Source organism: Felis catus, chromosome A3 (assembly GCF_018350175.1).
Source record: "Felis catus isolate Fca126 chromosome A3, F.catus_Fca126_mat1.0, whole genome shotgun sequence".
NCBI classification, from domain to species: Eukaryota; Metazoa; Chordata; class Mammalia; order Carnivora; family Felidae; genus Felis; species Felis catus.
Window position 1 is genome coordinate 13821503 of NC_058370.1, and position 26051 is coordinate 13847553.

Here is a 26051-nt window from a genome sequence, read left to right on the forward strand (position 1 = left end):
TTCAGGGGATCCACCAGACCCTCCTTTTTGTGATAACGTATCTCCGTGAGGCCAGAATTTCTTTCTGCGTTTCAAGCAAAACGACGTATCACGATGGATTGAATGCAGAAGGAGAAATTAGAATCTGGCTTCTTCTATTAAATCAGACATTAAAGAAACAAAGAAAAATGTAAAACAATTTCACTTTTCCACCAATTAAAAAAAATGTTTTTTTTAATGTTTATTTTTGAGAGAGAGAAGAGAGAGACAGAGTGTGAGCAAGGGAGGGCAGAGAGAGAGAGGGAGACACAGAATCCGAAGCAGGCGCAGGCTCTGAGCAGTCAGCACAGAGCCCGACGTGGGGCTTGAACCCATGAACTGTGAGATCATGACCTGAGCCAAAGTCGGATGCTCAACCTAGTGAGCCACCTAGGCGCCCCTCCACTAAGTTTTGTTTGTTCAGGTGGAAAAAAAAAAATGCCATTTTCATTTAAAAAAATTGTTATTTAACTTACCTTTTTTTACTTAAAAAATTTTTTTAATGTTTATCTTATTATTTTTGAGAGACAGAGAGAAAGAGTGTGAGCAGAGGAGGGAAAGAGAGAGAAGGAGACAGAATCTGAAACAGGCTCCAGGCTCTGAGCTGTCAGCAAAGAGCCCAACGTGGGCCTCGAACTCACAAATTGTGAGATCATGACCCGAGCTGACGCTTAACCGACTGAACCACCCAGGCGCCCCTTTAAAAAATTTTTTTTTACATGTATTTATTTTTGAGAGAGAGAGAGAGAGAGAGAGAGAGAGAGAGAGACAGAGCATGAGCGGGGGAGGGGCAGAGAGAGAGGGAGACACAGAATCCGAAACAGGCTCCAGGCTCTGAGCTGTCAGCACAGAGCCCGATGTGGGGCTCGAACTCACAAATGGTGAGATCATGACCTGAGCCGAAGTGGGACACTTAACCAACTGAGCTGCCCAGGCGCCCCTAACGTAACACCTAAAGGATAATTTTAAATGAACCAATGATCGCATATATTTAAAATTTTCAGTTTTAGCTTCTAATACAGCAAACATCAATCAATGTAACCACGTCATTAATAATATTTAAGACTTTGAAAACCACCAGCTTCAGCCAGTCGTGGTTGTCTCCTCCCCCTCCCCTTTGCCAGTGATTTTCTCAGGAATGTGATACAATTCTAGAAAATGGGACTTAAAATCCGCTGGGGACTTTTCCTTCCAGGAGAAAAAAAGAAGAGCTGCGTGAAAGGGAACAGTCCCTGTTCTTTTACTCCACTAGGATAATGTGCACGTGGCGTGATGCCTGGAGCTGTGGCAGCCATATTGTAACTGTGATGTTCCAACGCTGGGAACAGGGTCTACACTGTAAGGACAGCAGAACGAAGAGATGGAAAGAGTATGGGTCCCTGAAGACAGTATTGAACCTCTGTATCCACTAGCACCAGGTCACCTATCTCTGGATTTCTTGTTTTGTGAGACAATATATCTCTCCCCGCTAGATTGTAAGGTCCATTTGGGCAGAGTTTTGCCTTGATTTGGGGATGTTTTACTGTTTTAATCACTAATCTGTCACCAGCATCCCAGCCTATGCTGTGCATGACCTAATTTATAGCCCACCTCAACAAGGGATTATCTCTGTCTCAGCACTTTTCCCTGTTTTATTTTTAATTGCCTCTACTACAGGTGGAGATTAGGGACTTATTAGTTTGGGTACTAGATCTTGGCTGCTATAACAAAGAGGCCTTAAGTTTATTGGCTCAAAAAGAAAAAAATCAAGTTTATTTCTCTCTCACTTACCAATCCAGACTTAGGTGGTTCTAGGTTACTAGCATTGGCAAACTCAACACAGAGCTTCAATCTCTGTGTCCAAGGTAGCTGCACTAGCTCCTGCCATCACAGCTGCATCCCAGCCAATGGCAAAAGGCAGGAGAAAGGGCAAAGAGGGAACATATCCATTCCTCTTAAGGGCATGAACTGAACTGAGCATACATCATTTCTGCTCACATCTCACATAAACGCACACGAACATCTCAGAGCTCAGTTACATGAACACTTCGATCCAAAAGAAAAAAAAAGGCTCAGAAATGTAGTCATCAACTGGACAATCTTGTGCCAGCTGAAACTCATGAGTTCCATTATTAAAGAAAGAAGAGAGAAAACGGCTACTAGCCATCAACCAGCTATCTTTGCTATGGTCTGGTTTGATTTGTAGCTGTATCTTCAGAGCCTCAAACAGGGCTTGACACATGGTGAATGTTGAGGAAATATTTAAAGAAAGAAAGAATAAAGGGAAAACAAAACAAAAAACCAGAACCCAAGATTCCTGCCCATGATGAATGTGCCACGAGTCTGGAGAGAACTCAGATGAAGAATTAAAGTACCACAAACAATACAAAATAGTACTTGCTGGGGTGCTAAATCAATTAATGTTGTCTCTGCAGGGTAGGGGTGCCTGGGTGGCGCAGTCGGTTGAGCGACCGACTTCGGCTCCGGTCATGATCTCACGGTTTGTGAGTTCAAGCCCCGCGTCGGGCCCTGGGCTGACAGCTCAGAGCCTGGCGCCTGCTTCGGATTCTGTGTCTCCCTCGCTCTCTCTGCCCCTCCCTCGTGCTCTGTCTCTGTCTCAGAAATAAACATTAAAAAAAAAATATTGTCTCTGCAGCGTAAACCATTTTTTCTGGCTCCACCACACCCCTCAACTTCCTCATTTCCACAGAAGCTAACTCTCTGGACTGTGACCCACTCCATGGGGCAAAATCTCCGTGGCCCTTCACCCGTGTTCACTTTCTCATGGACCACAAAAAAAAAAAAAATAGTGACAACAGTGGAGAGACGCTGGACAATTGCAAAGCTTCACAAACTCAGAGACCCATGTGGGTTTAGCCCTGGAGATGTCATAGTCAAGAAACAGTTCAACAGGGGCACTTGGCTGGCTCAGTCGGTGGAGCATGGGACTCTTGATCTCGGGGTGGTGAGTTAAAGTCCCACGTTGGGTGTAGAGATTACTAAAAAAATTTTTTAAATGAACTTAAAAAAAAAGGAAACAGTTCAACAGCCAAAAGGCATTAAAAAGGAACTGCATTTCCCATACATATCTCTTAAGAACACTGAAAGAAATTCCCAGCAATACTAATTAGAAGTCCCTGTCTTTTCTGGCCTCCCCTCACCCCCACCCCATGCCTTTCAACGGCTCCAACACCTGGTTTACCAAGCCCTGCCTTCACCCCCTCACCTAAGCTCTCCTCCCTCCTCTCAACCCGTTAGACGAGAGGTTCTCGGGGCGCCTGGGTGGCTCAGTCGGTTCAGCAACCCACTTCAGCTCACGTCATGATCTCACGGTTTGTGGGTTCGAGCCCCACGTCGGGCTCTGGTGCGAACAGCCCAGAACCTGGAGGCTACTTAGGATTCTGGGTCTCCCTCTCTCTCTGCCCTTCCCTGCTCATGCTCTATCAAAAATAAATAAACATTAAAAAAACATTAAAAAGAAAGATAAAGGAGAAGCACCTAACCTGGCTGACTGATTCGTAAGTTCGGCTGCACATCTTGACAGTTTAGAAAAATCTGGATGCCAGGGCACTTGGCTAGCTTAGTCAGTGGAACATGCGACTCTTGGTCTTGGGGTTGTGAGTTTGAGCCCTACCCTGGGAGTGGAGATTAGTTAAAAATAAAATCTTTTTTTTTTAATTTATTTATTTTTGAGAGAGAGAGAGAGAGAGAGAGAGAGAGAGAGAGAGAGAGAGAGTGTGTGTGTGTGTGTGTGTGTGTGTGTGTGTGTGAATGGGGGAGGGGCAGAGAGGGAGACAGAATCCACAGCAGGTTCCAGGCTCCGAGCTGTCAGCACAGAGCCCGAGGTGGGGCTCCAGCTCACGACTGTGAGATCATGACCTGAGCTGAAGCTGGACGCTAAACCGACCAAGCCACCTAGGTGCCCCAAAAATAAAATCTTAAAAAAAAAATTGGGGGGCACCTAGGTGGCTCAGTCAGTGAAGCATCTGACTCTTGATCTTGGCTCAGGTCATGATCTTGCGTTCATGAGTTCAAGCCCCGCGTTGGGCTCTGCACTGGCAGCTTGGAGCCTGCTTGGGATTCTCTCTCTCCCTCTCTCTCTCTGCCCCTCCCCTAATGGAGTTCTCTCTAAATAAATAAATAAATAAATAAATAAATAAATAAATAAATAAATAAATAAATAAATCTTTTTTAAAAATCTGGATGCCCAGGCCATACCACCAGCCAGTTAGGTCAGAATCTGTGTTTGAGGCACCAAGGCTTAGGTGTTACGCATCGAGGTTTGAACACTACCGGTCTAGCTCTTCATCCTTTCTCCCCTTGACTTGAGACCCCTTCTGCAACCGTGAATGAATCACACTCAAACTGAGTTAAAAAAAAAATTTTTTTTTAACTTCGGGAGACTATTTACGACTTGAAGCACTGAAATAAAATGTCCAAAGTAATTCCGTCTTCCACCCCTGGCAGAACCTGGTCACCAGAATCTTTCACTCCCTCCTGCTCTGCTTCTCCCTGGATGGGCTTGCCTCTCTCCGTGCGATGGCGAAGACAGTTCCAAGAAAGGAGCGTGCCCTTGACAGTTTCAGCAGCCCAGGGTAGTTAGTGAATCCTCCGATTGGTCCAGCTTCGGGTCATGTGTCCAGCCCTGAACCAATCACAGTGGCCAAATGAATAATGTCCTCTGATTGGGTAGGCCCGTGGCACGCATCCACAGCAGGAGTTGATCCCAGACGTGGACCTAGAGGAACCAAATGGAATGGCGGTGTAGGTGGGGTGGTCCCTTTGACGAATGCTCAGCGGGTAAAAATACAGACAGCTGCTCCATAGCTTCCCCTCTGTCTCCTAGTTCATTCTCCGCGTCATAGAAGTCCGGGGAAACCAGTGGGCAAAGGCCATCTCCTTTGAGGACCTCAGTTGCCCGGAAGGCGAAGACTGAATGCTCTTTCTTTTGGGGGCAGGGATGCTGTAAGCACTTATATTAATTATTTAATCACATAAATTAAGATGGAAGATTCGGGATATATCTGGGGGGAGATGCTGAATAATTCATACTTGAATCCTAACGCATACATATTATAATGCCAGATAAGTGGAAAATTATACACCAGAAACATCATTCATGCAAATATGCAGCTTTACATTCCGCACGAACGAGGCATCACGGATTAATTGATAATGAGGAAGCCAAGGCAATAGTAATTCTAATTCTGTATTTAGTTCTGTTTGATTCATTAGAATGCATTAAAAGTAAGTTTATGATTGAAAGTTTTTATACGTGCATATTATGCACACGTGCATAATTTTGCATACAATCATAAGGGTGACCATATCGTATGTATGGGGCGGGTTTCCTTTTCTAGGGAAATCGTCCTGTTTCTCTTCCTTTTTTCTGGTTAGCTCCTCCTCCCACCTTTTCTCCTTTTCCTCTCCCTTCCTCGCCTCTAGTTCATATACCCCTATAAAGATAGGGGTATACGTAATTTTATACGGAGTCATGTACCCCTATGTGTTTGGACACAGATAGATACACAAACACACATAGAGACACATGTAGATTTATACTGAATACACAGGAGTTTATATAGATGACATCATGTTATCCTCATTTTTCTGCACTTTGCTTTTCTCATTTAACAGTATCAGAAATCCCTCCAGGTCACCTGGCAGAAAGCACGTCAGTGATTGTGCAATATAGTAGGGGGAGGGGGTGCTTCCATTTTGTGGTGTGGCTGTACCATGATGTATTCAACCACTCCCTAAGGATTAATATTTGCTTTGCTATTTTTTAATCCTTTTTTGTTTGATTTTTTCTTTTTTTTTTTCTTTTTTTTCTTTTTATTTTTTTTTCAGCGTTTATTTTTATTTTTGGGACAGAGAGAGACAGAGCATGAACGGGGGAGGGGCAGAGAGAGAGGGAGACACAGAATCGGAAACAGGCTCCAGGCTCCGAGCCATCAGCCCAGAGCCCGACGCGGGGCTCGAACTCACGGACCACGAGATCGTGACCTGGCTGAAGTTGGACGCTTAACCGACTGCGCCACCCAGGCGCCCCTGATTTTTTTTCTTTTGAGTAAGCTCCGCACCCAACGTGGGGCTTGACTTCACCACCCCGAGATCAAGAGTCGCGTGCTCAACCGCCTGAGCCAGCCAGGCACCTGCTTTGTTCACCATGTTTGCCACTGTGAATGACACCACCTAAATCTTCCCTCACCTATATCCATCGGTTCCTAAGAATAGAAGCCATCCCGGAGAAACGTAAAAATGTTAAAAGATACTGGGGCGCCTAGCTAGCTCAGTTGGTGGAGCGTGGGATCCTGGTGTTGTGAGTTCGAGCCCCACACGGGGTGTAGAAGTTACTTAAATAAATAAAACTTTAAAAAAATGTTAAAAGATCCTGCCCGAAGGCTGTAACCATATAGAAACGTATAAGGATTTTCTCATATGGCCGCAAGCAATAACTCTCATGGTTCTTTCTTTTTCTTTCCTTCCTCCCCCTGCTCTTCCTTCTCCTTTAAAATTTAGGTGAAATTCACATGGCGTAAATTTAACCATCGGTGATCTTTAGCACAATCGTAGCGTTGTATCACCACTACCTAGCTCATCACCTAGGCCTAAAATATTTTCATCACCCTAAAAGGAACCTTGCGCCTATTTGTGTCATTCTCCAAGCCTCTCTCCTTCTGGCCTCTGGCGATCATTAATCAGCTTTCCTTTCCTGTGAATTCACCCATTCCGGGCACTCCATACCAACGAGGTCCTACAGGAGGCGTGTGACTTCTTTCACTCAGCGTGGTGTTTTCAAGGGTCATCCACACTTGATCCACAGGTATCAGTACCTCCTTCCTTTTTGAGCCTGGATAATGGGCCAGTGTACGAATATAACACCTTCCGTTTACCCATTCATCAGTTGAGGGACATTGGGGTTGTTTCTACCTTTTTTGGCTTTCGTGAATAGTGGTGCCACGAACATTCGTTCGTACGGGTATTTCTTTGAATACCTGTGTCCAATTATTTGGGGTCTATCCCTAGGAGTGGAATTGGTCGTAATTCCATAGTATGGTCAAAATTACCGTAAAATTGGTAACTTTATATTTAACTTTTGGAGGAAGGGCCGAACCGTTTTCCACAGCCGCTGCCCCATTTTACATTCCCATAAGCAGCGCGCGAAGGTCTGTTTTCTCTTCTTACAAAGATTCCAGTCACTGGATTAGGACCCACGCTCATCCAGAGTGACCTCATTTTAACTTGATTCCATCTGCAATGACCCTATTTCCAAATAAGGTCACATGCACAAGCAGAGGGGGTAATACCTTTCAGTCCACAGGAAATAGAAGCTGCTGTTGAGAACCATAACAAATTCAAGATCACACCAAGAACAAAGTGTCTTTTCCTTAAATTGTACGAATTTCAGCTACTTCTGCAAAGGCAAGGCCATCAAGCACTGAGGGCTAGCCAGATGGACTTGGCAGAACACGGGTGTGGATAAGTTGGCTAATTTTAGTTCATGAATACTGCATTTTAATAACCCTTAATAACTCACGTCGTGAATTACTATCAGGTCTCCTGTGGGCGTACACAGACATGAAAAATTATTTCAGCGTCCATCGTTTAGGTGCAAAACCCGAAGGAAGGACAAGAGATTTCAATGTTCCAAACACCGTGGGTTTTGTGAGTTTTCTTGTGGCGGACACAGCCAGCCAGCAGGCTAAGCCAGCAACTGCTCCCAACCTTTGACTCTCCTCTTCCTCCTGTTTTAGAAGCTGGAAAGCTCCTTGGCAGCTCGTTGCCAACTATGCTGGTGGATTTCCAGGAATATGTTCGTTTTCCTGATAGAAGGGACAGATGCGACTGGCTCCAGCCCCTCCCCTACCTCTTCCTGCCTTGAACACTGACACGATGCCTGGAGCTACAGCAGCCATGTTGCTGCACCGTGAGCTGAACGCCAAGGGGATCACAGAGCGCCTGACCCTGGTACCATTCAACCAGCAACAGCAGCTACCTACTTCCAGATTCCTTGTTTGGGGAGAAAATACAAGCCACTCTGAATCAGGCTGTCTGCCGTGTGTAGCCCCCCCCTCCCAACTCTCACAGATTCATTTCTTATGCTACTTAGACACGACAGTACAATGACATAATTATATTTATGATTGCATTTTGCTTGGCAATTCAAAAGCCAATTCCCCAAAGTCAAATCTTAATGGGCTCCTTGAGAGTTGGTGCCCCCAGGTTTCTTTTTTAATGAATTGGAAATTTGGGGCTTAAAAATAGAGATAAAAACAAATCAGACCCTCCCCTCCAGGCTCCCATCACAGAGGCTGATCTTCAAAGGGACCACCCAAGTCACCTAAGTGCCATGAGGGGCCAATTACACCTGTATCACCCAGGTGGCTTTTTCCTCTTCTTACCCAGGACTATACAGGGATCCCCGAATTCTGTAGGGACTTGGACATCCCAGTGACAATTGTCGGGCACTTTTAATCTCTCCTGCACTGCTGCAGACTGAGCAAAGAAGCTTCCACTATCGGAGCGCCTGGGTGGCTCAGTTGGTTGAGCGTCCAACTTCAGCTCAGGTCACAATCTCATGGTTTGTGGGTTCGAGCCCTGCATCAGGCTCTGTGCTGACAGCTTGGAGCCTGGAGCCTGTTTGGATTCTGTGTCTCCTTCTTTCTCTGCCCCCCCCCCCCACTCACGCTCTCTCTCTTTCTCTCAAAAATAAACATTAAAAAAATAAACTACACATATTACCTTTTTTTTTCCTCTATGTATTACTTTTGTTTATGAGCGAAAAATCCAAAGGCACGGGGCACGTGGCTGGCTCAGACAGTATAACATGCAACTTTTGATTTGGGGGTTGTAAGTTCAAGCCCCACGTTTGGTGCAGAGATTACTTAAAAATAAAATCTTTTTTTTCTTTTCTTTTCTTTTTTTTTCTTTGAGAGAGAGAGAGAGAGAGAGAGAGAGAGAGAGAGAGAGAGAATGCCAGTGGGGGAGAGGAAAAGATGGGGAGAGAGAATTCCAAGCAGGCTCCATTCCGAGCCACCCGGGTGCCCCCAAAATAAAATCTTTTTTTAAAAAAATCCAAAGGCCAGGAGAGCCTGGGGTGGCTCAGTCAGCTGAGTGTCCAACTCTTGGTTTCGACTCAGGTCATGATCTCACGGTTCCTGGGGTCGAGGCCCCGAGTTGGGCTCTGTGCTGACAGTGGGGAGCCTGCTTGGGGCCTCTCTCTCTCTCTCTAAAACAAAAACATGAAGAGCATAGACTCTTGATCTCGGATCACAAGTTCAAGCAAGCCCCTTATTGTGTGTAGAGATTATTTAAATAAATAAATACACATAGAAAGAATGGATGGCACTAATGTGCTCACTCTTAGGATTTCTCAGTACCACCCTCTTTGTAAAAACAAGCACAAAGGGAAACATCCCTGGAAAAGCTGCAAAACAGAAAGCCTTATACCTGCTCGTCTCATTTCCATCCCTCTAGGGGGACAACGGAGGGGGTGGGTTTCAGATACCTTCCTCGTTTAACGAGGAAGCGATTGGTCATTGTCTGGAAGCGAAAGGAACAAAAATAAACTATGGTGAATGAGCTTACACATATCTTAGCCTGAAGATTTGAATTAAAAAAAAAAGGGATTTTTCAGGGGCGCCTGGGTGGCTCAGTCGGTTAGGCAGCTGACTTCGGCTCAGGTCATGATCTCGTGGTCCGTGAGTTCGAGCCCCGCGTCGGGCTCTGTGCTGACAGCTCAGAGCCTGGAGCCCGTTTCAGATTCTGTGTCTCCCTCTCTCTGACCCTCCCCCATTCATGCTCTGCCTCTCTCTGTCTCAAAAATAAATAAACGTTAAAAAAATTTAAAAAAAAAGGGATTTTTTGAGGCCCATTTTCTCATTAATGGGCCTTCCCAGTACTATTTCATCTGAACTCCTGGAGAACTCGTGGGGGCATATAACACTGGGTGGCTATTTCTGATGTCTTATTTATTCCCACACATGGACTCATTCATTCAACAAACATTTCTTCTGTGACCTACTATGTGCTTGGCAGTGGGATAGTCTGAATTCTCTTGGTCATGGCTTTCCTTAGCCCAACTCAAACAGGCTTCTGGCTGACTCAGTCAGTGGAGTGTGCAACTCTTGATCTCAGGGTTCTGAGTTCAAGCCCCATGCTGGGTGTGGAGGCTACTTAAAAAAAACATAGGGGTGCCTGGGTGGCTTAGTCAGTTGGGTGTCCGACTCTCGATTTCAGCTCAGGTTATGATGCCAGGGTCGTTGGATCAAGCCCTGTGTTGGGTTCCATGCTGAGCATGGAATCTGTTTAAGATTCTCTTTCTCTCTCTCTCTGCCCTTCTCCCCAGCTTGCTCTCTCTCTCTCTCTCTCTCTCAAACAAAAACATTAAAAAATCAAAATTAGGGGCGCCTGGGTGGCTCAGTCGGTCGAGCGTTTGACTTCAGCTCAGGTCATAATCTCGTAGTCCATGAGTTCGGGCCCCGCATCGCGCTCTGTGCTGACAGCTCAGAGCCTGGAGCCTGCTTCGAATTCTGGGTCTCCCTCTCTCTCTGCCCCTCCCCACTCATGCTCTGTCAAAAATAAATAAACATTAAAAAAATGTTTTTAATCAAAATTTTTTAAAAAAATAATAAAAAATTTAAAAAGCAGAAAATGAGAGGGGCCTGGCTGGCTCAGTCAGAGGAGTGTGCGACTCTTGATCTCAGGGTTGTGGGTTCGAGCCCCACGTGAGGTATAGAGTTTACTTAAAATAAATTAAAAACTTAAAAAAAAACCAGAATACACTGGGTGTTGTATGGAAACCAATTTGAAAATAAATTTCATATACTGAAAAATAAATAAATAAAAATAAAAATAAAATTTCAAAAAAATATATAAATTCATTGGCTTATGAATTATAAGCTTCACTGTATGCCTGCTTCAGGCATGGTTGGTTCCAGGGGCACACACAACAACATCATGATTTAGTCATCTTTCAGACGCTTTCTTCTGTAAAGACTTCACCCTCAAGCAGCTCTCCCCCCGAGACAGTAGCACTGATGGCCTCCAGCAGCTCCTGACTTACCGGCTTAGACACTCCCAGGGAAAGAGGGCACCTTTCTCCCAACAGTCCCAGTAGAAGTCCTGAGTTGGCTCTAATTTGGCTTAGCGTCAGTCACCTGCCTTCACCTGAATGACTGGGAATTGCAAGATTCTGAGTGGCCAGTGCCCACTCATATCAACTAGAAGGTGAGACAGCAAGGCCACAGCCATCTGAATCAGGCGGGCTGAGATTAGCCATGGTTCCCCAAAAGAAACCTAGGGTCCAGTGACCGGAATAAGGAAGAATGGCTATAGCCTGGCAAAAACAACAGATGTCCAACTCCAGGTGTAACACAGATGAACAAAATACCTGTGGGAGACCACGGAAACCCCCGCGACAGCTGGTGGGAGTAAAGATCGGGAGCAGTTCTGTGGGAGGCAACCCAGCCATCCGTGCCACCCACGTCCCCATGACCAGGCACCTCCTCTCCTGGGGATGGAGTCCACAGGACAGCTCATTCGGTCCCCGGGAAACGTGCACGCAGATGCCCATGGCAATGACACATGTAGAAGCAGCAGGTGCAAGTGAAGGCAGGGGTGGGGCTGCATCGCTAGGGGAGTGCATTGGTTAAATATGCCTGATGCACCCAGTCTGGGAAAGCCCCTGGAAGGCAGGGATTCGTTTTTCACAGAGACATGAATCGATCTTGCAAATGCAGTGAAAAAAAAAGAAACCAAATGAACCCCGTGACACAAGACTATTTGTGTAAATGTAAAATGTGCACTTGCATTGCTAGTAATCAGGACAGACTCATCTTTGCCAGACGTGACCGGAAGGAAGCCCCGGGCTGCCCAATTAAAGATCACATTCGCCAGGGGCACTTGGGTGGCCCAGTGGGTTGAGCTTCCAACTCTGGATTTGGGCTCAGGTCGTGATTTCAGGGTCGTGGGATTGAGCCCTGCAGCGGGCTCTGTGCTGACAGCGTGGAGCCTGCTTGGGATTCTCTCTCCTCCCACCCCCACTTCTCTCTCTCTCTGTGCCCCTCCCCCACTCACACTTACAATTTCTCTCTCTCTCTCTCAAAATAAATAAACTTTAACAAAATAAAGATTACATTTGCCAGCTTTCCTCACTGCCAAATGCGACCACGGGATAAGGTTCTGGCCAATGAGATGGGAGTGGAAATAAATAATGCAGGCACCTTCTGGGATCAAGACCTTGAAAGGGAAAGAGAGAGCCTTGCCTCTCTGTTCCCTCCTGGGAGCTGAGGCAGCTGTCTTGGTCCTTCTGGTGAAAGCCACATGTTGAAGATACTGAGCAACAAGTTAGAGCCACCCACAGAGCTGTTGGCCTCGTCGAGTACATGGACCATTAAGTGAGAAATAAAAATCTACTGTTCTTTTTTCAGTCTCTGTACAGCGATGGAACCCACACACTAATAATGTACTCGATGAGTATTATTAATTTAATATTATGATTGTTCTTTCTTCCCTCAATGGTCATTATTATTACTTTATTGACCTAAAACATTTCTTAAATATAGTTCAGCGAATTTTCTTGGTACCCTGATAATGGAGGCTATAACCCTTAGGGTTCTTTTTTCCTTTTTTTTTTAATTTATTTAAGAAAAAAATGTTTGCAATCCCTGTCAAAATAACACCAGCATTCTTCACAGAGCTAGAACAAACAATCCTAAAATTTGTATGGAACCAGAAAAGACCCTGAATAGCCCGAACAGCAATCTTGAAAAAGAAAACCAAAGCAGGAGGCATCACAATCCCGGACTTTAAGCTGTATTACAAAGCTGTAATCATCAAGACAGTATGGTACTGGCACAAAAACAGACACTCACATCAATGGAACAGAATAGAGAACACAGAAATGGACCCACAAACGTACAGCCAACTAATCTTTGACAAAGCAGGAAAGAATATCCAGTGGAATAAAGACAGTCTCTTCAGCAAGGAAGACTGGACAGCAACACGCAGAAAAACTAACCTGGACCACTTTCTTACACCAGACACAAAAATAAACTCAAAATGAATGAAAGACCTAAACATAAGACAGAAAGCCATCAAAATCCCCGAGGAGAAAGCAGGCAAAAACCTCTTTGATCTTGGCCACAGCAACTTCTTACTCAACACGTCTCCAGAGGCAAGGGAAATAAAAGCAAAAATGAACTATTGGGACCTCATCAAAACAAAAAGCTTCTGCACAGCAAAGGAAACAATCAGCAAAACTAAAAGGCAACCAACAGAATGAGAGAGATGTTTGCAAACAACATATCAGATAAAGGGTTAGTATCCAAAATCTATAGAGAACTTATCAAACTCAACACCCGAAAAACAAATCATCCTGTGAAGAAATGGGCGAAAGACATGAATAGACACTTCTCCAAAGAAGACATCCAGATGGCAAACCAACACGTGAAAAAAACATCATGTGTCAACATCACTCATCATCCGGGAAATACAAATCAAAACCACAACCAGATATCACCTCACACCTGTCAGAATGGCTAACATTAACAACTCAGGCAACAACAGATGTTGGCGAGGATGCAGAGAAAGAGGATCTCTTTTGCATTGCTGGTGGGAATGCAAACTGGTGCAGCCGCTCTGGAAGACAGTACAGAGCTTCCTCAAAAAATTAAAAACAGAACTACCCTACAACCCAGCAATTGCACTACTAGGTATTTACCCAAGGGATACAGGTGTGCTGTTTCGAAGGGACACATGCACCCCCATGTTTATAGCAGCGCTATCAACAATAGCCAAAGTATGGAAAGAGCCCAAATGTCCATCGATGGATGAATGGATAAAGAAAATGTGGTATATGTATACGATGGAGTATTACTCGGCAATAGAAAAGAATGAAATCTTGCCATTTGCAACTACGTGGATGGAACTGGAGGGTATTATGCTAAACAAAATTAGAGAAAGGCAAATATCATAGGACTTTATTCATATGAGGACGTTAAGATACAAAACAGATAAACATAAGGGAACGGAAGCAAAAATAATATAAAAAACAGGGAGGGGGGACAAAACAGAAGAGACTTTTAAAAATGGATAACAAACAGAGGGTTAATGGAGGGGTTGTGGGAGGGGGGATGGGCTAAATGGGTCAGGGGCACTAAGGAATCTACTCCTGAAATCATTGTTGCACTATATGCTAACTAACTGGGATGTAAATTTAAATAATTAATTAAATAAATAAATATTTCAAGGATTATTTCTGAGAGAGAGAGAGACAGAGCATGAGTAGGGGAGGGGCAGAGAGAGAGAGGGAGACACAGAATCCAAAGCAGGATCCTGGCTCTGAGCTGTCAGCACAGAGCCCAACACAAGGCTCAAACCCATTAACTGCGAGATCATGATCTGAGTCAAAGTGGGATGCTCAACCAACTTAGCCACCCAGGAACCCCCTTTTCTTTTTTTATAAAGATTTATTGGGGGGCACCTGGTTGGCTCAGTCGGTGGGGGCACCTGGTTGGCTCAGTCGGTGGAGTGTGCAACTCTTGATCTTGGGGTCGTGAGTTCGAGACGCCTGCTGGGACCTCTGGCAGCTTAACTGAGTTCCCAAGCACAAAAGGAAAGTCCAACCAGGGAAGACATCCACCATGACAGCCCCCAGGAGGCCTGGTGAGGCCAAGGAGAAGGGCCCCAAACAACCAACGGACGCAAAGAAGGACCCTCCCAACCCAGGTGAGGTGAAAAGGGGACCCATGAAGCCAGGAGAGGCGAGGACAAGGTTTCTCCCAAACCAGGTGCAGCCGAGAAGGCTCCCAAGAAAGGCAGCCAGACCAAAGACCAAGAGGCAAGACTGAGTGAGGCCAGGAAGGCCTCCCAGCAGCCCGACAAGGCCAGCCAGACCCTTCCTAGTGCCCCTGGCTCCAGTGGGAAGTCCAAGGTCAAAGGCGCAAGGAGAAGCCAAGACGGTGAGGCCCACATGAACACAAAAGCTAGGAGTCAGAGTTCAAAATCCACGGTTCCCAAGGGCAAGATTAGTGACGCTTCTCCAGCCAAAAAGAAGGAAAGCGAGGTCCCTAAAGAGGCTGTTGCCCAAGGGGCCAACGTGGGGCCCAGAGTCAAGGCTGCTGCTCCTCTTGGGGGCGGTGGGTCTAAGACAATGCCTGAACACCTGGCCAGGAAGACAGAGGCCCCCAAGGGCCCAGAAGGCCTAGCATGCCCACACAGGCCTCCTCATCCACATTGACCTATAAGCTGAAGGCCAGAGCCAGGCTGGAGAGAGACTGAGATTCTGCTTGAGTTTTTATTCCCCAACAAACCATCACTCTATCTATTTCATTGTAACTTATTTATCAATAAAGCCTTCTCTTCCCTAAAAACATATATGTGTATGTATATATATGTATACATATATCTATATGAGTATATATGTATACATATATACTTGTATATACATATACGTGTATATATACACACCTATACACATATACGTATATACATGTATACATAAACACATATATGCGCATATATACACACATATATACATGTATACATAAAAGCCGTCAGGGGTTGGACACTTGCTTCACTGACTGAACCACTCAGGCGCCCTGGGAACTGCCCTCTTTCTAGAGGATCTTGCTCAGTATCAAGAGTTTACTTTTATTTCTTTTTTAAATATTTATTTTGGAGAGAGAACAGGAGCAGGGGAGGCACAAAGAGGGGGACAGAGGTTCTGAAGCAGGCTCCTCGCTGACAGCAGAGAACCTGACGCGGGACTCGAACTCACAGACCATGAGATTGTGACCTGAAGTCGGCGCTCGACCAACTAAGCCACCCAGGCGCCCCCAGTGTCAAGATTTTAAATGGCATCTCAAAGCCGATGACTTCCCCGGTTATGTCTCCTGTCCCCCGAGCACGTCCAGATCTGTAGAGTAGCATCTCTAGCCATTGCCAATGGTGCAGAACAGAATCTTTGATTGCCTCTTGCCCCGCCAAAATCCGCGCCCTTCTATTGGGCTTTGATAAGCACAAAAGTAGGGAGCAGCTCTCAGTTTCTGTTTTCTCTCATTTCCCATCCAGGAGCAGCATCCCTGTGGGCTTTGGCTCCCATCCCCCTCTCCACCACCCACCATCACTTGGTCCCCCTGCCTCCACTCTGGCTCCACTGTGAATACTTGTCCACCCAGCAATTAGGTGAATCTGAAAAATCCAGCCATGCCAGAGACCCTTACTTAAAACTCGCCATGGGTTTTCCAAAACAACCAGGATGAGACCCGAACTCTTCTCCAGGGCCTTCAAGATCCTCCACGATTTGCCCCTGGCCTCGGATTTCACCTCACCCATTCTCGGCTTCCTTCATTATACTCCAATCAGTCTAGCTGCACCCCCCCGTCCCGCCATCTTGGTTTCTCAAATTCCCTTCCGGAGGCATGTTGCTTGAGAGACTTTGTCCAGCGCCTTCACGCGGCCAGCTCCTTCTTCATCCTCCACGCTCCGCTTAAATACAAGATTTTATTTTTACGCAATCTCCCCCTTGGCCTTAGGGTTGGTGGGCCCCTTGCCCTTCTGCCTTCTGTGCCTCCAGAACCATGTGCAGCTTGGGAGGGCGACAGCATGGCACTCAGACGCTGCTACAGCTCGGGCCTGGCTATCCAGACCCCACGGTAGAGGTCAAGGACATTGAGGAGACGGAAGGGTCACTGGAGGCAATGCTCCCAGGAGCCACCGCACAAGCAGATGGAGACACAGATGCTGGTAGGCTTAGGTCATGATCTTGTGGTTCGTGAGATCAAACCCCAGGTCAGGCTCTGGGCTGACCGTGCAGGGCCTGCTGGGGATTGTCTCTCACCTCTCTCTGACCTCCCCCCCCCAAAAAAATAAATAAATAAAACACTTAAAAGAAAAAGAGAGAGAGAGAAGGAGAGAAGGAGAGAAAGAGAGAAAGAGAGAAAGAGAGAGAGAGAGAGAGAAAGAAAGAAAGAAAGAAAGAAAGAAAGAAAGAAAGAAAAAGAGAGAAAGAAGGAAAAGAAAGAAAGAAAGAGAAAGAAAAAAGAGAGAGAAAGAGAAAGAGAAAGAAAAGGAAAGAAAGAAAGAAAGAAAGAAAGAAAGAAAGAAAGAAAGAAAGAAAGAAAGAAAGAAAAAGAGAGAAAGAAAAGAAAAGGAAAGGAAAGGAAAGGAAAGGAAAGAAAAGAAAAGGAAAGGAAAGGAAAGGAAAGGAAAGGAAAGGAAAGGAAAGGAAAGGAAAGGAAAGGAAAGGAAAGAAAAGAAAAGAAAAGAAAAGAAAAGAAAAGAAAAGAAAAGAAAAGAAAAGAAAAGAAAGAAAAAGAAAACACCGAGCAGTTTCAGGACCCAAAACCTATGGCCATTCAAAGTCAACATGCACATGAGTCTTAGTATTTCTTATCCATTTGGACCCCTTCCTGCTTTTAGGGTTTGTTTTGTTTTGTTTTGAAGGAAACTCTACCCCCCAAACAGGCTTGAACTCATGACCCTGAGACCATGAGTCGCATGCTCTACGGAAGGAGCCAGCCAAGTGCCCCTCTCCTCTTTTTTAAAGTAAACTCTCTCCAAGCCTTGTTTATTGCTACTAACTCACCCTTTCCCACCTCCTGTGCTCTCCTCAACCTGCCCTGATCAGGCTGAAATAAGTATTTGGTTTTGACAGTGAGTCAGTCTAGTGTAATTAATAACAGAACAAGTGGATCCTAGCTAATATAAAATAGATCCCACTTTATTTTCAAGAACCTGGTCCACGTGCTCAAACATACATACTGGCTCCTGCCCCAGGGCCTTTGCTCTTACCATTCTGTCTTCCTGGAATGTTCTTCCCCCAGATATCTGCCTCTTTCTCTCGCCTCCCTCAAGTTTTTGCTCAAATGTCATCTTCCCTTTGAGGTCCCCACCCCCTTTTCTCATTTTCCTCCATGGGTTCATTCATTCATTCATTCGTTCATTCATTCTCTGGTGGGAAAGCATCCACGGAGGCAGGGATCCTGTCTGTTCTGTTTATTTCTGTATCTCCAGCACCTAGGAAAGTGCAGGCACACAGTAGGCTCTTAAAAATATCCACTGAATTGCACTGCTAGGTATTTATCCACGGGATACAGGTGTGCTGTTTCGAAAGGACACATGCACCCCCATGTTTATAGCAGCACTATCGACAATAGCCAAAGTATGGAAAGAGCCCAAAAGTCCATCGATGGATGAATGGATAAAGAAGATGTTGTATATATGTACAATGGAGTATTACTTGACAACCGAAAAGAATGAAATCTTGCCATTTGCAACTACGTGGATGGAACTGGAGGGTATTAGGCTAAGTGAAATTAGTCAGAGAAAGACAAATATCATAGGACTTCATTCATATGAGGACTTTAAGACACAGAACAGATAAACACAAGGGAAGGGAAACAAAAATAATCTAAAAACAGGGAGGGGACAAAACAGAAGAGACTCATAAATATGGAGAACAAACAGGGTTACTGGGGGGGTTATGGGGGGGGGTGGTCTAAATGGGGAAGGGGCACTGAGGAATCTCCTGAAATCACTGTTGCACTAGATGCTAATTTGGATGTAAATTTTAAAAAATAAAAAATAAAATTCAAAACTCTATACCCATTGAGTGAATAGACGAAAGAAGAAATGGACCGGCTCTGGAAGCCGGCACAGGCACACGGAGAGAACACACCGGCCTTTTGCAACTGCTCCCGGAGGTTTGGTTCTGGAAATTCCTCAGCAGGAATCTTGGGAAGGTCAAAAGGTGAAAGCCCGGATTGTTCTCAGCTGTGCTTTCCCCATCTTTACCCTTTTACCCCAGCCCCCTGAGCTCCCCAGGGCCCGGTCCACCGCCCTTCCTTTACATTCCTCAGTTCTAAAGTCCCCACCCCTTTTCAACACCCGGAGTTCTTTCTGAGGAAGGAATGGACTGAATAATATTTTCCATGTTAGTAAGGAGGCCGAAGAATGCCGATGACTCACTCAAGACAGCAGAGCACCCAGCCTGGGCGGCGAGGCGCTGTTCCCCGAATGGCCACCAGGGGGCGCCAGGCCTCCACGGAGGCGAACGCAGGCTCTCGGCGAGGCGCTGGTGTTCCCCGCGTGGGAGGCAGGAAGGCTTCTGGCGGCTGCCGCCCGGGGTGTGCCGCGTGGTTTTGGATGCGAGCTCAAGCAGGTGGTCGGAGAGCTTGCCGTGGTGTCTGCCAGGAAGTCGACTGCGCAGGTCCTGTCCTGCTTCTAGTTCTGGTTAAACCCACACTTCCGCCGCTTTCGGCCTGTTGTGACCCTGGCCGCGGCCTTTTCGCGTTTGGGAGCCTGCGTCATCACCTCCGAGAAATAATGGTGATGATGAGACCCCACTGCTGTGAGGATGCCATGAGAGGCAGCTGGCAGGCACTGAGGATTGATCTGAAATGGGCCTTGGTGAACCTCATCAGGGTTGTTAATTACGATCAGCTCACAGCAGCGGTTCTCAAAGTGTTTCCCCTGGACCACCGGCAGCGGCCCCTGGGAATTTGCGGGGGGGATGCAAATTCTCAGCCCTACCCAGCTGCTCCCCCCTGCTCCCCAACTCAGACGTTTTGATTAAGCTCCACCCTGTGTCCCTCGATTAGTGCTTAAGGTGTTTCGGAGAGTGCTCAGGTGGATTTAGGGAGGTAACAAGATTTCCCCCAATGCATAGCTGTTGAGGAGTAGAGCTGGGACGGGGGGGGGGGGGGGGGGGGGGGTTGGGGAAACCCACATCGTCTCACCTGCTGCAAAGCTACAATCCTGAGTTGGTTGTGATGTGTGTATACACACGCACCGCTCTTTAGTAGCTGAAATTCAGAAACGCCCCCTTGAGGGGCACCCGGCTGGCCCAGTCACTGGAGCATTCCACTTTTGATCTCAGGATTCTGAGTTTGAGCCCCACGTTATGCACAGAGATGACTTAAAAATAAAATCTTAGGGGCACCTGGGTGGCTCAGTCGGTTGAGCATCCGGTTTTGACTCAGGTCATGATCTCATGGTTCATGAGTTCAGGCCCTGCGCTGGGCTCTGTGCTGACAGCTCGGAGCCTGGAACCTGCTTCAGATTCTGTGTCTCCCTCTCTCTCTGCCCCTCCCCTGCTCACCCTCTGTCTCTCAAAAATAAATAAAACGTTGTTTTAAAATTTTTGTAAATGCCCCTTCAAGTTCTCTTTAGCGCTAATCTAAAGCTTTTAGTTCCAAGAACACAGATTCTCAACCTGGCTGCACATTAGAATCAGCTGAGCTCCTTAAAAAGTGTATCAGTGCCTAGTCCTGTCCCCAGACCAATTAATCCAGGATTTGGGGAAGCATCTGTGCTTTTAAACATTCCTCAGGTGATATGGATGCCCAGTGAGGACTGAACGGCACCACACTGAAAGCATCATCTTGCCGTTTGTAATAAAGCCTCCGGTGTTTGGGTAATGAGGGTCAGAGAGGCCTGGCTTCAGAGCCTCTGCTGCCCTCCCAGCCTGGCTCTTCATTTTCTCCTGTGTCAGTTAGGAAGAAATAAACTACAGAGAGCGCCTGGCCTGGGGCTTGGCCCTGGGCAGAAATGGTAAAAGGGACAGCAAAGGGGGGGGGGCGTTTGCAGTATGCTGGAGCGCCCCTAATCCTCACCAAGAACCCCACCTCGTAGCTGAGGACCCAGGGACTCTGGGACATTAAATATCACGGCACCTGCCCACCTCCTGGTCAGTCACAGAGCCAGGACTCATCAGCCCTCTACTGAAAAGTAGGGCTAGTACCTGTCCCCCCCCCCCCCCGCCCCCGCCCCTGCCCCTGCCCCTGCCCCTGCCCCTTCGAGGCTTCCAGAACCAGCATTTAAGGAGACACTCATGAGTCCAGAGTGTGTGCCTGAGAGCCCGCACCTGGCCTCCTTAAATGTGGGGCCCTGGGCCTCGCTGGCCTCCCCCTGTCCCAGCCTTGCTCAAGAGGCTGCCTTCTGAGTCCCTAGCCGGTCTCTGAAGGAGGGAGGGGCCAGCCCAGGCGGACTTACCAAAAACCTACAACTTCTTATAGCAACAGAATTGTCTTCTCCTTAAGCAGAGAACAAATTAATGTCTAAACATAGAAATGCATGCCAGGGAGGTGAGTTAATTACTAATAAGCAATTTACAGTGGGCTTGTTGTATAGCCACTGGAAGAAGTTTAGATTCTGGGCCTTTAAGGCAAACTTTTCTCTTCTTTTGTTTATTTGTTTATTTTTGAGAGAGAGCCCCTGGGAGCACACGCCGGGGAGGGGCAGAGAGGGGGAGACACAGAAGCCCACGCAGGGTCCAGGGTCCATGCTGTCGGCACAGAGCCGGATGTGGGGCTCAAACCCATGAACCCTGAGATCATGACCTGAGCCAAAGTCAGATGCCTAAGGGACTGAGCCACCCAGGCGCCCCAAGGCAAACTTTTCAAAGAAATAAATAAGGGAGCAGTTAGCACTAAGGATGGAGATGTGAGTTCAGGGGGACTATGGAGAAAACAAAGGTATCCCGTAGCCCATGTCTGCACTCAAGAAATGTAGAGAAAAGCACATTAACTTGGAGAATTCACATGCAGGTTGAGCGTAGTTACAGAGACAAAGGAGGGAACCCTGATGCTGAGTCCCTTTGACTTACCCAAACACATAGATGTGCACCTTCTGCAAAGAAAAGGGTGTTAAATAACATTTTATTTCTAAATAGGGGCATTTTCTTTTTTTTTTTTAATTTTTTTTTTCAACGTTTATTTATTTTTGGGACAGAGAGAGACAGAGCATGAACGGGCGAGGGGCAGAGAGAGAGGGAGACACAGAATTGGAAACAGGCTCCAGGCTCTGAGCCATCAGCCCAGAGCCCGACGCGGGGCTCGAACTCACGGACCGCGAGATCTTGACCTGGCTGAAGTCGGATGCTTAACCGACTGTGCTACCCAGGCGCCCCGATAGGTGCATTTTCCTAAGCAGGCGTACATCTGCATAGTAAAAACCCAAAGGCATCAAAAGAGCGAAGAGTAAAGTGTCCCTTCCTTGCCTGAAACCCACAACCCAGGCTCTCATCCCCGGAAGCCACCTTCCTGTGCCTCCTTCCAGGACTATTCTGCCCACTCTACACTGATAGAAATTTTCTAACGGAGTCTGTCCACCAACCCACTCGAGCATGTGGCTGCAAGGGAGTCAAGGACTCTTATCCCCAGTGGTCCCTGGGTCAGTCTTGGTGCCAGTGTGCCTCTCCCAGAGATACCCTTTTATAGGGTGACCAACTGTTCTGGGACCGAGGGGTTCTTAGGATGTGGGATGTTCAGTTTGAGAAAATGGAAACAGGGGTGTCTGGGTGGCTCGGTCAGTTAGGCACCCGACTCTTAGTTTCGGCTCAGGTCGTGATCTCACGGTTCGTGAGTTCAAGCCCTGCGTTGGGTTCTCGTGCTGACAGGGTGGAGCCTGCTTGGGGTTCTTTCTCTCCCTCTCTCTCTGTCTCCTCCCCCGTGCTCCTCTCTCTCTCTCTCTCTCTCTCTCTCTCTCTCTCTCTCTCTCTCTCTCTCTCTCTCTCTCAGAAATAAACTTTTAAGACATAAAACGTAATTAAAATAATTAGAAGATAAAAACCTGAAACAGGGGCTCCTGGCTGGCTCAGTCAGAGCGCACGACTCTCAGTGTCAGGCTTGGGGAGTTCAAGCCCCACGTTGGGTGTAGAGATCACTCAAAAATAGAATCTTAAAAAAAACAACCACCCCACACCGAAGCTCTCCCAGGCAAACCAGGAGGAGTTGGTCGCCCCCCGCCACACCTTCCCATGTGAGCCTGAGGATTAAAAGTCAGAGCTGTGCGTTTTGCATTCAATTTACCTTACCGCTAAACAACGGCTTCATCTAGAGCTCAAAGAAATAGTTCTTTTGTTCCTGTGGAAAAGGGGGAGCTGGCAGAGTGGGACCAGCTGAGACACAGTATCCACTCTCAACTGCGGGGTCGAGAAGGGGTTTCTCAGGACACTTTTACGGTGTATGATTTATGCTTAATAGGCCGACATCAGCATCAACTTGCCCGGATATGTTTCTTTCTAAGTCAGGTAGTAGCTCCAGCAGAGCAAAAGCCGGGCTGCCCTGAAACAGACATTGGAATGTCAGCCCTTTTGCTCCCAACAGTCGCTAGAAAAACCTGTTGTTCAAGCAAAAGTACCTGGAGAGAGTCCCTGGTGTGTCCGGAGGGGGAAGGCAGGGGAGGACACCCACAGGGTTTGGAGGCCTAGAACTGGGTGCTTGTGAGACAGGTCTTATAAGGCAGGGACCCAATAGCTTCGGACTGGTGAGCACAGGGTCCTGAAAGGGAGCCTTGAGGAGCAACTTATTAACCTTGATAAGTAAGCTATGGCCAGTATTTTCTGGAGCAGGTGGCTCACTCACAGACTTGTCTTAGCCCAAGAGCAGGAAGGCATGTTGATTTCAGTCTAGCCTGACCGGGAGCCCTGCCTCAGCGTCCCTGTGCAGGGTGACTCAGTGCCTCACTCAGTCCCTTCCATCTTCCTTTTTTTTTTTTAATTTTTTAAGTGTTTGTTTTTGAGAGAGAGAGAGACATACAGAGCATGAGTGGGGGAGGGGCAGAGAGAGAGAGGGAGACGCAGAATCGGAAGCAGGCTCCAAGTTCCGAGCTGTCAGCACAGAGCCCCATGCGGGGCTCGAACCCACAAACCGTGAGATCGTGACCTGAGCCGAAGTCGGCCGCTTAACTGACTGATCCACCCAGGCGCCCTGATGTTCATTCATTTTTGAACTTTTTTATGTTTGTTTTTGAGAGAGAGAGAGACAGAGTGCAAGCGGGGGAGGGGCAGAGACAAAGGGAGAAGCCGAATCCAAAACAGGTTCCAGGCGCTGAGCTGCAAGCACAGAGCCCGGCGCGGGGCTCGAACTCATGAACCCTGAGATCATGGCCGGAGCCGAAGGGGCACGCCCAACCGGCTGAGCCACCCAGGCGCCCCGTCCCTTCCATCTTCTTGCTTCACTCTCCGAGGGGTGTCAGGTACGTCTGTGTAGTCGGTGCCAGGCCATCCCTTCGTCCTGGTTCCAGCCTGGAGACACTCAAGCAGGCGAGGACCCAGCGGCCCCGGAGGGAATCCGCACAGGTTCTCAGCTCCTCCCTTATCCAGAGAAGCAGCAGCCCCGCCCGGAAGAATCAGACAGCCCTAGATTCCAGGCCAGCTCTGCCACCTTCTGGTCCTGTGATGTCACATCACCTCTCCTTCTGGCCACACCTTAGTCACGTGGCCACACAGATCCGAGGAATGGGTGCCACACATGGGGTCTGTGCTCAGCCAAGACCGTGCACCTAATTTATTTATTTAATTAGGGGGGTTTTGTTCAATTTTTTTTAATGTTTATTTATTTTTGAGATAGAGAGGGACAGAGCATGAACGGGGGAGGGTCAGAGAGAGAGGGAGACACAGAATCCGAAGCAGGCTCCAGGCTCTGAGCTGTCCACACAGAGCCCGACGCGGGGCTCGAACTCACGGACCATGAGATCATGTCCTGAGCCGAAGTCGGACGCTCAACTGACTGAGCCACCCAGGCGCCCCATTTGTTCAATTTTTTAAGTAAACTCTACACCGCATGTTGGGGCTCGAACTCACAACCCCGAGATCAAGAATCTCATGCTTTACCAACTGAGCCAGCCAGGCGCCTTAGGTCTGTGCACTTCAGAGGGTCTGGGATGGGCAGAATGACATTCCACAAATGATCTCCCCCGTGAATCTATTCTTCACAAAGGAGGTAAGCACTAGTAAGAAAAAGAAAAGGAGTAAAGGGTGACTAAAACTTGGGGACGGGTGGTATTGCTAACCTAGTTGGGGGGCGGCCAGAGAAGGCCCTTCTGAGATAATAGCACTGAAGTTAAGTACATGAATCGGGGGTTCCTGGCTGGCTCAGTCGGTAGAGCACGTGACTCCTGACCTCAGGGTCATGAGTTCCAGCCCCATGTTGGGGGTAGAGATTACATTAAAAAAAAAATTTTTTTTTTAATTAAATGTTTTAAAAAAAGAAGTAGATGAGTCAGTAGTAGCCAGGCTCAAAGGGAAGCCAAGTGCAGCATTATTCAAAGCAAAGAGCCAGAAGGCCACGCAGACGGAAGCAGCCTGGGCCCAGTTTCAGGAACTGAAATTGAAACTAAAAGTAGCTTGAGACACGACAGTCTGAGAGAGGCCAGCAGGGCTCACAGTAGCTGGCCCCAAGGTCAAGAACCAGTGGCTCATGGGCCGGACACAGTCCGTGGAGCAGCTTTGCAGATTTTTGTCTGTTCCATGGGTTTTAAACACGGACTAGCTTTAGTTTTGTGGGTTTTGTTTTTAAAGTGGTTTTCCATAAAAATCTGGACTTCCAGACTTTGCAAAAATCATAAGGTCTGGCCACATTCGGCCCACATTTCTGAGTAAGAACGGTGGGAGTGGGAGTAGGGCCGTAGGTTTGGTTTTGACCTCTGCAGTGCAGCCTGACTCGCTCCTTGCCCTGTAGGGGGCCCCTGCAAGCATTTCAGATCTGAACCTCGAGGAGGCTGGGCCTTGCAGGATGCCTTAAGAATTTTGGAAGAGATCCAGGGCACCTGGCTGACTCAGCCGGCAGAGCATGTGACTCTTGATCTCAGGGTCCTCGTGAGTTCAAGCCCCATGTTGGGTGTAGAGCTTACTTTAAAAAAAAAAAAAAAAAAAAGAATTTGGAAGAGACCCCCAAGTGCAGTGAGAAAGCAAATTTATTCTCTCACGGTCCTGGAGCCCAGAGACCCGAAATCAGTGCCACGGAGTTGACATCAAGGTGTCAGCGGGTCCGTGCTCCGTGGCCTGTGGCCACATCATTCCGGTCTTTGCCTCCATGGCCACATTGCCTTCTTCTCTTCTGTCCTCAAAGCCCCCACTGCCTTTCTCTTACAAGGAAGGATCCGTGAGATTTCACCCAGGGTCCACCGGCTGCGGGGAGTCCTTCCAGGCAGTCTCCCCATCTCAAGACCCCTAGCTGAATCACGCCTGCAAAGGCCCCTTTTCCAGATAAGGTAACATTTACCAGTTCTGATATCTTTGAGGGTCGTTAATTAGCTCCTACACT

At 47.3% G+C, this 26051-nt stretch overlaps 1 long non-coding RNA gene and 1 pseudogene across 1 annotated transcript; both read left to right on the plus strand.

The window, feature by feature from the left end:
- Positions 1-6058: 6058 nt before the first annotated feature.
- LOC123384292 lies at positions 6059-8600 on the plus strand. Its single transcript, XR_006595131.1, has 3 exons — positions 6059-6252; positions 6520-6823; positions 7755-8600. It is a non-coding gene; the product is annotated as an uncharacterized LOC123384292 (long non-coding RNA).
- Positions 8601-14548: 5948 nt separating this feature from the next.
- Positions 14549-15241, plus strand: LOC109498508 (annotated as a pseudogene).
- Positions 15242-26051: the final 10810 nt, after the last annotated feature.